Genomic DNA, 13,573 nt, shown 5'->3' with positions numbered 1-13,573 from the left:
CACTCTGACACCTGCTGCCCAGGTGTTTTCCTTTGGTCCGTCACCCACCGTGGTGCTCACTTTTAGGCTCTGCTTTATGAAATCCCTGCAGGAGATTTGTATTGATCACTGCCTGCACTCTCATCTGCTGCTTAGTGTGCTTTTACAGAGGCAGACGGTAAGACACAGAGCAAAAATATCTACACTCTACTTCATGTCTGACTGAACTAAAACTGCTTGTAGATATCCTTCAATTTGGAATTAAAACTACATAGAGAAAGTAGAAAAAAATATTTAAATCACATTATAATAATATCATAATAAAAGAAAATAAACAAAAATATTAAAATCACATAGTAGTAACATAATAATAAAATTAAAAAAACATAATGATAAAAAATGTGTTGTGTTGTGATGTTTCCGCTCAAATTAAATGGATTTAAGCCTATAAAAGTTGCGTCAAAAGCAAAATGCTGAGAAAAACGGTCAGTCCAGTGTGGTTAGCTATGCTCTCTTTTCATTTCACATCCATTTTTGGTGCGAGACTGAGAGATAATCCTACCTTTAAACTGTTTTTTGTTCGCACGCAACCAGTGACCCATGTCGAGGGGATTAAGTGTCTGGACTGATGGATCCAAATATTTTAATAAATTAATCTGCATCAGGATACACTCTGGCGCCTTCTGAGCCTCCCTCATCTCCTTCATCTCCTTCCAGTGCACATTTTCTCCATGACATTTGTTTTGAATCTTCAGAAATTCAGAGGGGAACTGGGAGGGAAAACAGGAAAAGTTAATATCGCTCTGTGGAGATTAGATCCTTGGACCCCTGAGGTCTCACATGAATGGCTCAGTTGGACCTTTTGTTGTCCTACAAAATTACACATGAACAACCCAAGATGCCCAGAACACACACAAAGTTGAGCAAAAGGCAGGAAACATGAGTATTTCCTATACGCTCCCGGCATATATTCCTTATCTTTCTTTGCAAAATACAGAGCACATAAATCTGCAATCGTTTAACAAGATGTGTCCCACTTGTTGAAAATCGATCAGTCTGACATGTCAGTTGAAACCTCATCCACAAAGCTTTGAGGGGTTTGTTGATAGGTAAAGTGTGATGGATGATGGTGGATAAAAAGTGCTCTTTCAGATCTTCTCAGACCAGCCTGAGCCTCCACTGAGCTCGGCATTGTGTTAGAAGTACACTCTGGAATCTGACACGGGCCGAGTATCATTATTCATGCCAGAGCTCTCCTCTTGCATATCTGCGGCATTAATGGATTTTCCTGCAAAGCTTACGATCAGCTTAAGTTTGACTCTTGAAAGTGGGTGTTTGAGCCCTGCTAGCAGCAGGCTCTAGACATGTCAGTCTGGCGGTTGGTCAGCCCATCACATGAAATTTATCAAAAACTATAGAATGGATTGCCATTAAATTTTGCACAGACATTCATATCTCTCCCACAATGATTTGTAATTTTGGTAGTCCCTCATCATCAGGTCAAAATTTGAATATGTCCATTACTTTTGTTTATGAGCAAATACCTGCAAAACTAATGACATTTCCATCAACCTCAGCTGTACTTTGTGTTTAGTGCTAATTAGCAAATGTTAGCATGCTAACACCCTAAAGTAAAGCTGTGAGCATGGTAAATGTTATGACTGCTAAGTGTCATGTTAGCATGCTGACATTATCTTTTAGCTCAATACATTGGTGCTAGCATGGCTGTTGCCCCTTCAGTCTTATTTAAGAAGGTCTGACTGGCTGCAGCTATATAGTAGCAGGGAAATCTGTGGGATAAATTAGATGTAAGAAAAATAAAAAGTCTGTAATGCCAAAAGAAAAACATGTAAAATTTGGTGTTCATAGGAAATATACGAAATGGTAACGAGAGCCACAGTACATGCTTGCCTTTTTTCAGTGACAGTGACTGTGACTATCCTCTAAAACAGCATTTTGACACATGGCACTCCACTGCCTCACCACTGTAAATCATTGGAAGGAGAGGCTCTGTTTACTGTAATAATACTTTTGTACCATACATTATTGATTTTAAACTACTTTCCAAAACCACAATGGAGTATGGAAACAAAATCAAGACACTCGTATGAGTGTTTACATGTGGTCAGAGAGGAACCATGACATGACAGGCCATTATATTATGTATAAAATATATAAATATTTGCTGTCTGCTCACTGGTTTCGTATTCTCCAATCGCCACCATGAGGCTGACACTGAAATGTCTCAACAGCTGTGGATGAATTGTTAACAGTCTTTGATTACTAATATAGTTTTAATATAGTTTTACGATGCTGTTTTACAGGGGAGTTACATTCCAGACTATTTCTTGGCCAAGAAGTAATTGTGCCTGGCCAAGACACACTACTTGAGCAATAAAGCGAAAAAGCGTATTTCCCAAAATGTTCCCAAAACTGTTCCTTTCATTTCTTTTTATGACTTAAAGTTTATTGAATTTTAAATTTTCAGTAATACAAAACTATATGATAGAAAACCCAATGACAATGCAATCTTTGAACAGCACCAGACAGAAGAACAAAAAATAATAAAACAAAATAAGTGATAACAGATCAATAATAAAAGATAAATGAAAACAAACAAATAAATAATAATAAAATAAAAATAGAATAAAGTAAATTAAACATGTTATGTAAATGTGTCCGTTTGTCCATTCATAGTCCTTAAGACTATGAATGGACAGCAAGCGAGCGTCCAACTATCACATCATAACATTGGATGCTCTCTGTCCACACTGAATCTGTTAAATATCCACTTCTGTTACGCCATGTAAACAAACCACGTACCTATCAGCTGTGCACTCAAGATTAGACTGGAGATGTAACCACTTAACCACTTGGAGTCCTTCACAGACATATGACACTCCTGTAAAAAAAAACAAAAAACAATATCATACCTAACTGACTTTAAACTAAAAAATACCTTATTCCTTTTGATGGGCTTTCCCAAACCATTAACATTCCAGGTGGCTAGGCACAAATTATTGTTATCATGAAAAGGCATAGTGATAGTGTATAGGAGTGTATACCAGTGAGAGTGGAAATATTACGTTTTGTGACTGAGCCTGATGCACAGGATGAAACTTTCACATACATGAACATAGACATAAAAAGCAAAACCAAAACTGCGAAACTCTGGACACCACGCAATGTAAAACTCCTCAAGTCTATGAACTGTCACTAAAGTAATTCCGGCCAACCAAGTCCATCTGCAGCATCTTAAAAAAGACTGCTGTCTTTAAATTGTGGCCCATTCTTGGTCTTAGCTTAAGACAAAGTTATCCATTTTAAGCAAAAGAAAATTTCATGAGTGACCACCGCTGAGATGAGTTCGGAGGGGCATAAGTCAATTGGCAGCTCCAGTTGATTGGGATAGTTCATTTTGAATAATCGACAACTGGTATAACGGACGGACATCAATTGCAAGATTCAGATAAGGGGACAAAGACTGCATCCAACGCAGATCCCAAGAGAAAGGAGAAATCCAATAAAATGGAACAAGTTATGATCTTTCCAGATTTCTCCCAAGGGTCTAGTTAAACGATATGCCTTCAAGAAGTGCAAGAAAGTGCTGCACGCTTTTTCCAAATAAACTCCATGGATTTGCTTGGATTGTCAGCTGGGTGCTGAAAAGGGACACAAAGGAGGGACTGCATCGCTTTGACAATCCAAGGAAAGCCATGGATCGCATGAATCTTGCAATTGATGTCCGTCCGTTACGTCAGTTACGCCAGGTGTCTGAGATCCGGAGACCAATTCTCTGTGAGTGTGTTCCATAAACCATCTTTTCGATGGTATAGTTATGTCCAACATTTTTGGTAGAGCCCGCTCCAGGAATGCAATCGGGTCCCCTTCTTCACAGCCCTCAGGAATGCCAACAAAGCGCAAATTTTGTCTGTTTCGGTCTTCAATGTCGTTCATCTCAGCCTACGGGTCAGTTTTAGTAACAGGTGGGTTAGCCTTTAGCTGGTTTTCAGACTCTTTCAGGAAGCCCAGGCTCCTTTTCACCTCGTTGATCCTTGTTGTGATGGTTGTCAGTTTGTCCTCCATCGACAACATGACTTTGCATATTTCTCCCGAGCTTTGTAGCACGCCTGATATTTATATCAGAACTGTGAAAATGTTTGCAATATCTTCTGTAACATTTCCTGATGGACTTTCCCCCGTCCCCTTCCTGGTGTGTTAGCGAGTTAGCACCTTTGGTAGCACACTCAAGGATTTTACCTGCCGTCTGACTTGTATTTAATGATAAGACGACTACGAATGTAGCTGTTGGATAAAGGAACAGATACCACGATGCAAGACTCGATTAAGCAGCCATTTCCTTCACTGTGTCATGTGACTCCTATTCCTTTCATTTCTGACATTAAATTGAGCTAGAAGGAGATGCTCTGACTGCAAGTGAAAAGTCAAAAGGTTTCAAAGAGTTCACTAGCAGCCAGCCTCACGTTGAGGGAAGCTATTTCAGATAAGCCGTAAATGGTGAAGAGACAGGAGAGCTATTTTTAGTCTTTTCCCCATTCTATGGCCTGATCTGTCGACTTTTAATTTTACAGACTCAGAGGATAGGTGAGACACTGAGAAGAAATGGCTTCAGAGTCTGGTACTGATCTTCCTCATGACACCTCAAGGATATCATTCATCATCAGCAGCTATGTGAATGGGCTGGCCAGCACGCATCAAGATGTGAGCTGCAGTCTCTCTATCTATCCAACCTGACTGGCTGAAGACTTATATCTCCTTGAGGTGAAAAACCTGCTTTCTGTCACTTGCAATTCTTCCTCATTCACAGTCCCATTTAAATCTCCACCTCTGGCAATATTCCTGTTTATACTGTATGTACACACACAAAACATATTCAAGTTAGTTATCTGACAAAACCATGAGGAAAAAGAAAGAATATCTTGGTCATAGCCAGGCTGGGAACTGTCTATTTCTTATCTACAAATTTATACCATTCACAGACTGTGCTTAGTGGTGGCGACATTGTTTATTCTGGCTCCATGCTATGCATGTGACTGCTGCTGAAAACCCACTTTTATTGAGACAGAGAAACACACTAATGTGAATTTTTTGTCCTTCAAATCTCTTGGGAGTAAATTTGTTTACAGTGGATATTTTCAACCGACTTGCCCTACATTTATGCACATGGCTTGCTCACTTTCTCCAAATTCTCATGTATACATAGGAGAGTGCAGTTTGTTGCCATCAGAGACGTGTCTGTGAGGGCAGGTGCCTTAATCTTGTTTGTAGGCTCCTGGGAGATGTATTACGGAAATGGATGTCTTTGGAAAAACTTGAACTGTATTTGAGTAACTGACATTAAGACATTTGACTGTAAACCTTCAAAGACTTCTGTTTCCGGGGATTAACAGAGTAAACAAGCATAGCATTTAGCTGGGAGGAAATAGCCTGCATGACAAAGCCAAAAAATATGAAAAATTGAAGTAAAATAAGTTCTTGCAGATCTTAAAAAAATAGCCTAGATTCATTTATGGTGCACCTGTGACCTACATTATGTTTAATTATCCTCAGTTTCAATGTTTGTGCTAAAATTTCAAATTATCTGAATGCTGAGCATCAACCTTCATCATTACATTGCATAATCAATGGCATCATCAGTGAGGAAGAAATAAAATATGCAAAGAGCAGAGGCAAACGCTTGTTACAATTCTTTGTATCATGACTCAATTCAGAATTCATTTCTTGATTCAATAAGTAGAAAATGGGCACTATTTTCATTTTTTTGACTCCAGTGCACTGTGTGCCAAACCAGTCACTCATGTTTTAGTCCAATAAATTGGAATAAGAAACTAACTGATCTTGATCAGCAGAAAAAAGCTGAGAAAAGTATGTGGCACTATGTAGCTTTTGTATTTAAAAAGTTAACTGCAATAATGAGAAAACATGTGCCTGTATGAGAATAATGAAATCAACATGTGATTTACCACACCACCACTACATTAATGTAATTTGAAGAAACAGAGATTGTTCTATGTGTTCAGGAGTTCTGCTGTTTATAACATTATTAACGTCTCTATCAGTAGTGCATCTCTGCTGTAATGCTAGTGCCAGGGAAATCAATCAGTATCCACAACGAGGTACAGGTGCACCTTATCAGAGTTTTGTAAAGTGGTGCAGCGAGTGTGAGTCAGCCGATTCATTTGTAAGTGTGGGAGTCTATATTCATCTGGCAAAGCTAGTTTTTAATTTATTAAGTCCAAATTGCAGCCAAACATTTGCCTTTTTTGAAGAACATTAGTCCATTGTGTGTGTGTGGTACACTGCCCGGCAGCTGCACTGTGCTGGGCTTGGGCCTTTTTCATTATGTCTCCATGATTTATTAATGATGTAAAAAATGTAATATGAGAATCAATTCAGATTTATAGATGATAAAACTCGTAATTCATATGTGAATTAATTTTAAATGCACATAAGACCTCGTTTACTGGACAAAAAAAAACAAACATTTCCATAGTCATACACTCTAAATTTGCAAAACATTTCTCCCCTTTCTCTTGCATCTGCAGTCTTGTTCACCTCGTAATTTTACACACACAGCCAGCCCAGAATAGGTATCTTAATTTAACTCAACATTGGGCTGAACAGCAGTGTTTCTCCACCTTCTTCAAGCCTGTTTCACCTCTGACCACAGTCAAGAGTATGCTCTGTCGCACCTGTAACTGCACCCAACAGTGATGTCACAGTGTACTGAACCACCCTGGGGTACACTTCTACTTCACTGCAGCAAGGTAAGAAGTTGATGAGTTTTAGTCTCTCCTGGAATGTAAATTCAACATCATCTGCAATGAAAGCATATTTACGGTGCTTTTTATTTATATTTGAAGTTCAGTGCAATAATATTCCACACTTTCAAGTATGCGGAAAGGGGGGCAAAAATTTCCATATCCGGATGCTTGAAATACACGTTCACAGATGGAAATGGCTTGCTCTGCCTCTTCTGAGATTTAAAACCTTTGATCCCTGTTAGAAACAATCACTACTGTGGTCGGATGTGTGCAGACCCTTTCCACAGTTGGCCACAACTTAAACATCTCAGAACATACCACATATATGCAACCATGCCGCATAGAAAACAGGCGCCCAGTGTCTTGCCGTGCAAAGTTCATTTCTGACAGTGAACATGTATTTCCATGTCTGGAAACAGATTTTCGTCTTGTGCCAGATATTAATATAATACTAGTGATATAATCTTTGGGGTAGTGTGTTTTCTCCAGTTTGGACTCTTCTTCTTCCTCTTGGCTCATTAAACTAGTAAACAAAAATTTGAGGAGGATGAGAGGAAGTGATGTTATGTTATCATTTTAGATAAATAGGAAAGGGTGGGGGATATGACAGACCCTGTGTATAAATCACTACTTAGGCTACAGCTGGCACATTAAAAAATGATGTTCCCCTTTAGTTAAGTTCAATGGGTCTTTGCCAGGTTGATGAGGTAATAACCACCATCTGTGGAGAGGTGAATGCTGATTGACCGCTATAAAGCCCCAAAGTTTGTGATCCCTGGAACAGGATGATGGGGAAACACATTAGCATCTCACCACTTGCTTTTTAATGGCTCTGTTAATGTCAGTCGTTCCACAAAGAGCAGCAAAGGTTGCGTGGCTTTCTCGTAACTCTGAGTCACTGTGTGTCCCTTGCTGCCATGTAAATGAGGTTGGGATTGTCAGCTGGAGACTTTCCAATACTGTCAGCACTATTCTAAGCACCAGATGACTTTCTGGATTCAGGATTGGAAGTTTCAAACCATTATGTCCTCAGCTGCCACTTTGTACAGCTTGCTTGTAGTTCGCTGAGCTGATTAACATGTGGTATGTAATAGTAAGATATGTTGTAACAAAATACTGAATTTTAAAGTCAATTCTGATGTTACAGACAGAATATTAATACCATCTGCAGGGATCATGCATTTTGGCGCTGCTCTCTTGGCATTTTAAAAATTATGCTGATTGAACTCATGTGGAAGCTGTAATTAAAGGTCAAAATGTCATGCTTTGAGAATAGTAAATACTAATAGTAAAACTTGTAGAGATAGTGGATCTTGTCATTAACTGGAAAAAATGGGCTTCCATCATTTGTTTGGAACACACAAACAGAGTAATAATACCCATTACGCAGTGATGACAACACAGTTTATCTACCAATACATTTCCATATGTGAGATGTAGATTTTAATCATTGAGAACACCCATAAAAAGAAATGCTGTGATGGTACACACAAGCGCCAGTTGGAAATCTTCATCCTCGTCTCCTAAAAATAGAGAGATTCTCTGGAAGGTTCTTAAACATCTCATCTGTTATTCTGCATATTTCACTGGTAGTCTGATTCAATTGCCTAACAAGACATTCTGAGGCCTGAGGTTTACAGCAACTTTTCACTGACTGACTAGAGCCCATCCAGTTTTAACAGCGTGGGTGAAATGAGTGGGATGAAAGCTATTTCCGTGTTATGCACAGTCCGGTATCTAACAACATGCTTTCAGCTCTGTGAGCCAATATTGATCTTTATAGATGCTCTCTGAAATCTGCGGAAGCATTAAGCAAAGAAGCACCCCCAGAGCCACTCTTAGGATGAAAAGCAAATACAGTGAAAAGTTAATTAGGAACCAGAAGCCCATAAGCAAGAAATAAGATCACTGGGTAATCAATTTCTGATGAATAGAGTGCATAATGAAATAAGTGGTACTTTCCTCTGAAACACTCATTTTGGTTTGATCAGTTTTTGTTGTGTGAATTTCCCTCTTACTTCAGTTCCTCACATGTCTGGATGGGCTTTTAACGACTAGTACAATTACATGATTAATATTTAAATTGTCTGCATAACTTTGCATGGCCAACTTCCTTTAACCAACATAATGCGTAGAAGAGAAAGTAGTGCCAAATAGGTTATAAGATAGACAGCTAAAAATCAACTATCTTACAAATAGTCAGCTTAGTCAATCCTTTATTAAAGCATTTATTAAACTTATTGTTGTTGCTTTGGCCATCATTTATATCATTTAAAATAACATTGTACTCACCAAAATAACCACTGAGACCTGGGAACACAGTGACATTGTTTAAACTAAGTCTGACAGGGAGAGAAATGGTAGAAACACAGAGCTAGATGATCACACATGTTATACACAAGCCAACAGTTTATGAGATCTTTGCAGTAAAACTGAAGGAGAGCACACTGACAAAATGCCAATAATAAATCCTCATTGCGAAACTGAGTTCTGGAGCTATAGGAGCAGTAAAGTATAAACATGTATAAACTCAAAAATACAATAGCAAAAGTGAGAAAAATTGATTAAACAGTGTTTGTCTTTGAAAATATGAACAATAAAGCATAAGTCTAACTCGTCTTGATTCTCTGTATTAACTATAGCTAACTATAACTAAGCAGCTGTACAAGATTATGTTAGAATGACATAACAGTCAGATATTCCATTTTTCCTGCTCATAAATAAGCATGACTCTACACAATACAAGAGCAATTCTGTTTCTTTATGTCTTCTATCATCAACTTGTAAGAATGCATTTTGCCTTGGACATGAAGTCTTGTATCATGTATGTAGCCATTAAATGTACATTTAAAGGATATGGCTGACAATTTTCTATATTTTTCTTATTGTCAACAAATGTCATGTGCAGAGCCAAACCAACAATGAACTGATCCTTCCTACAAGTATTGTGTGTGTATCCAAAGCCTGATATATCTTATTCCTCTGTGTTCTAGACTTCCATTGTTGTTCAAAAACTATGAAAAAACATGTCACTGAGCCACACCGTTGCACTGAGTCACATGTTCCTTCGTCCCTGAATAGAGAAGTTACTGTAGCTTGTTTAGATACGGCTCCAAAGGATAAAAACAGATCATGTTTTCAGTCTCTGTAGTAAAACAGACTCCACTGCGCAGGGACACGGTTCGTTTACACAGCTTTGCTATCTACCTATCAAAACCTCTTGACTTTTTACGACATTGTTAATTTCTCAAAGATCCTCAGTATAAAGTCAAGAGGTTGTGATGTGTAACACAACAAGGAGCCGTTTCTAAAGAAACTACCATGACTGTAATATTCAGGGAAAAGGAACATGTCACACAGTGCAGCAGTGAGGCTTATTGATGTGTTTCTAAAAGTTTTGGACAACAGCAGAGGTCTAAGAATAGAGGAATAAGATATATCAGGCTTTGGATACACACACAATACTTTTGAGTAGATCAGTTCATTGTTGGTTTGGCTCTGCATATGAGATTTGTTGACAATAAGAAATATATATAAAATCACCAGCCATATCCTTTAAGAGGTTGTGACTTCTTGACTATATCAACAAACGCAGCTTGCTTTTGTCTACCATTGTTTCAAATCAAGGACCTATTGTTTTGAAAATTACCAAGAATTTCAAGTGATAAATCTGCCACCATTACGTACACTGCATGTTCTGTGAGAGAATGGATCTGGGGGTTTGTTTACAACCTGTCTGATCATCTGACTGCTTACGTAATGAACTTTTTTGTAATATTTTCTGCGTTCTCATCTCAGCCATTAAAGTAGTGAGGTCAGTATTCTTACACACGGGAAAGATGGCTAAAACTACGAAAATAGACCTTTTTGCAACCTATTGCAACAAAAGCCTGAATGACTGGTACACAGGAATTTGAGTTCAGCCTCCACTCTGCATTTGTATGTAAATTGTTTATCTCAGTAACTGTTATAAGCAGAGAAAAAGACTGGGGTTATCATTCCAAACGTGTTTATATACCCCGACACCAAACATGGTCTGAATTAGTTCTCTAAGAAACTGCAAATACTTTGTGTTCTTGTTCTGAGAAAGACTGGGACCTATTGAGTTTGATTATTAGACCAATTGTGTGGGCATTTTTCTGTTTATCCTATTTTTGATCATAAAGAAATTTCTTTTATCTGTGATTAGTAATCAGTCTGTTAAATTGCAAACTCAATCAACGGTGTTTTTACAATCAGTGATTGATCAGTGATTCTATAATCCAGTGAGTTGGGCCTTTATTGCTCTCATACAGTCTTGGTAGGTCTTCTTGAAAAGAGCGAGCTGAGTTTTACTTCTTTATCGCCTGTGAAATCATTGCGCTGCCTGGGATTTTAGCAGCAATAGGACTGATGGTTTAATTTCCTCACAAATACGGTGTACTTTCCAATATATTCTGTCGATACTCTTCCCCGAAAAGTTATTATAATGTTACTTCAAAGCGCAATTCACACACACACGTCCCTTGTTCAGTGAACCAAAACATATATAAAATGTACTAGCTCAGTGTATTTGTCCTCTTCTGTTTGACAGATAAGCACTTAGCACTTGAACATCGAAGAAATATGATTTTAATAAATTCTCCGCTGCTGGCCTCTCCTCTCACTCACAGGCTCCATTTCTTTTACAGCATATTTATGTTCACGAATAAACTTTTTAACTAGGATTTTTGAAGTCATCAATGGTCGATTACAGGAAAAGATGTTTGCCTTAAATGGGGCCAAACATGTGCTCCATGGGTGCAATTACTGAAATTTTCCATGCCAAATGAGCACAGTTGTTGGAGAGTACGAGTGGAAATGATATGGAGGTTGGTTGAATATAGTTAGAGGAATTATATACTGACAGTCAAGTATGCTAAAATGAACAAAACCTACCTGCAAAAATTATTTAAACGATGTCCATCCATCATTGTTGCCTTTTATGCTCATAAACACAGTCTAACCAAGCAACAAAACACGTTTTTCAATCCTGGCTATAGTAACCTTCATTTAGCTGATCAATAAAAGCAATGGTGTGAGTAATTCTGGAGTGCGTTGAACTGTTTAGTCATCATGTTGGAATCATTTGTGATTGTGTATACAATTGTTTTCTTTCAGCGCCAAATTCCACAGCGAAAATTATGAGAACACCATCTTTCATCATCGCCATCGAGACGTTATCAGCGACTTGACATCATGTCTGTCTGATTTAACATTGTTTCATCTAACTTTATTTAGATGTGGTTCCAGCTTCCAGATGTTTGTGTGTGTTGTCAGTGAGAGTTGTGAGTCATGCTCTCAGGGTTTCTGAGCTCCACTTCCCGTACTGCGGCTCCCTCCCCCTTGAAGACTGGCGAGCAGTTAGGCCTCTTTAGGAAATAATTCTTTTATGCAGCAAGTGCAGTTCACCCCTAACACCCCTGATAATATTAATAGGAAGGGAGGATATACTCAGGGCTTCCTTAAACAAAAGGATGTTTGATTTTAATCATAGGTGGAGTTTGGGGCGACTTTGACATATGTCATGGTGACAAAATGTTGTGTTGTTCTAATATGTGAAGGAAATTAAACATCCTTTGTCAGATTGAAGTCTTTTTTTTTTTAATTGAAAGACAAATGCAGTGTTTAGTGTGTTGCGTGCTTGCTATCCTTAATTGACCTGCAGTCTCTCCTCTCAGAGCGGAAGGGCTGAACAGAAGCAAGATTGTGAGGATTGCACATGGGAATAACAAATTACATAAACTAATGGCTCAGTAATGGATCTTTTCTGTGTTGCAATGAGAGACATAGTGAATGCCATAGATGTGACTCTGAGCAGGACTGTTCGATTTTAAACTGCTTCTACCGGTTTTAAAAATAACACTAGTAGAAATGGTGATGCTGCAAATGTCAGAGTATATTTTGGGGTTGTTTATATTTTTTACTGCTGGAAAATACCACATAGATCTGTCACACCACCTCTCTGTTGTGTAACATCAGGGAACTTGCTAAAGATGATGTGTGGGTCGAAATGAATCAAGTGGCTCATTAATTTGGGCCTAAAAAACACATTTTACACAGAGATCTACTGCAGCCATAAGTTATTAATGATTGTGTTGAGAAATAAGCGTGAGAATCCTCCAGATGGTTTATTCTGACTGATCAAATCTTAAAGTAAACATTGTCCAGTTAATGATAAACATAACTGAGTTTAAGGGACTATCAGATCTGACATGATCCATTAGGAATAAACTTACAAACAAGCAAATGCACTTTAAATGTAAATTAATTAGCAATTCAAGGATATGTGTTTGCCAAGAGCGAAACTGATAACTGGGAAACTAAAATCACCATAAATTTAACAATAAAATCAATTAAATATGCATGGTTCTTGAGATGCTAAGTTTATGTACTGTATGCTACATTTGGCTGATTCAAGAAAGCACAACATGCTCATCCACAATTGTCCTTTTTTAATATCCTTTGCTTTGACTTGAAAATGTCATTCTGTAGATACTGATACAATACTTACATGATTAGAACGGATGTTATCATATGTAGGCTCCTCGCTGTTGTAACATTTTACAGCTGCGACCATATGGTACCACATGAGCTAGCAGTGAAAGCTAAAGTTAGCGCACCTTGCTTTCGTGATTTCACATTGGGATTAATAAATTGCTCGACATTCAAAGGTTCATCTATTTCTAGGTTGTGCAGAAGCTGGGAGAAGGTCAGGGTTGTTTGGCCTTGGCCTGTCTTGCCTGGGGATGTTGAGTGAATACACACACGAGGTATGCTACTGCTTTTGA

General features: G+C 38.2%; 2 long non-coding RNA genes across 2 annotated transcripts; one reads left to right on the top strand and one right to left on the bottom strand.

The window, feature by feature from the left end:
- LOC121884435 lies at nucleotides 1-3,466 on the bottom strand. Its single transcript, XR_006092348.1, has 3 exons — nucleotides 2,803-3,466; nucleotides 542-749; nucleotides 1-85 (listed from the first exon to the last, which is right to left on the bottom strand). It is a non-coding gene; the product is annotated as an uncharacterized LOC121884435 (long non-coding RNA).
- Nucleotides 3,467-3,573: 107 nt separating this feature from the next.
- LOC121884434 lies at nucleotides 3,574-12,286 on the top strand. The gene is made up of 4 exons (XR_006092347.1): nucleotides 3,574-3,965; nucleotides 4,572-4,761; nucleotides 6,649-6,767; nucleotides 11,904-12,286. It is a non-coding gene; the product is annotated as an uncharacterized LOC121884434 (long non-coding RNA).
- The last annotated feature ends 1,287 nt before the right edge of the window (nucleotides 12,287-13,573 follow it).

The sequence above is a fragment of the Thunnus maccoyii genome, chromosome 18 (genome assembly GCF_910596095.1).
Source record: "Thunnus maccoyii chromosome 18, fThuMac1.1, whole genome shotgun sequence".
NCBI classification, from domain to species: Eukaryota; Metazoa; Chordata; class Actinopteri; order Scombriformes; family Scombridae; genus Thunnus; species Thunnus maccoyii.
Note: the sequence above shows the minus strand (reverse complement) of the source record. Positions and strands in the feature narration are given on the sequence as shown.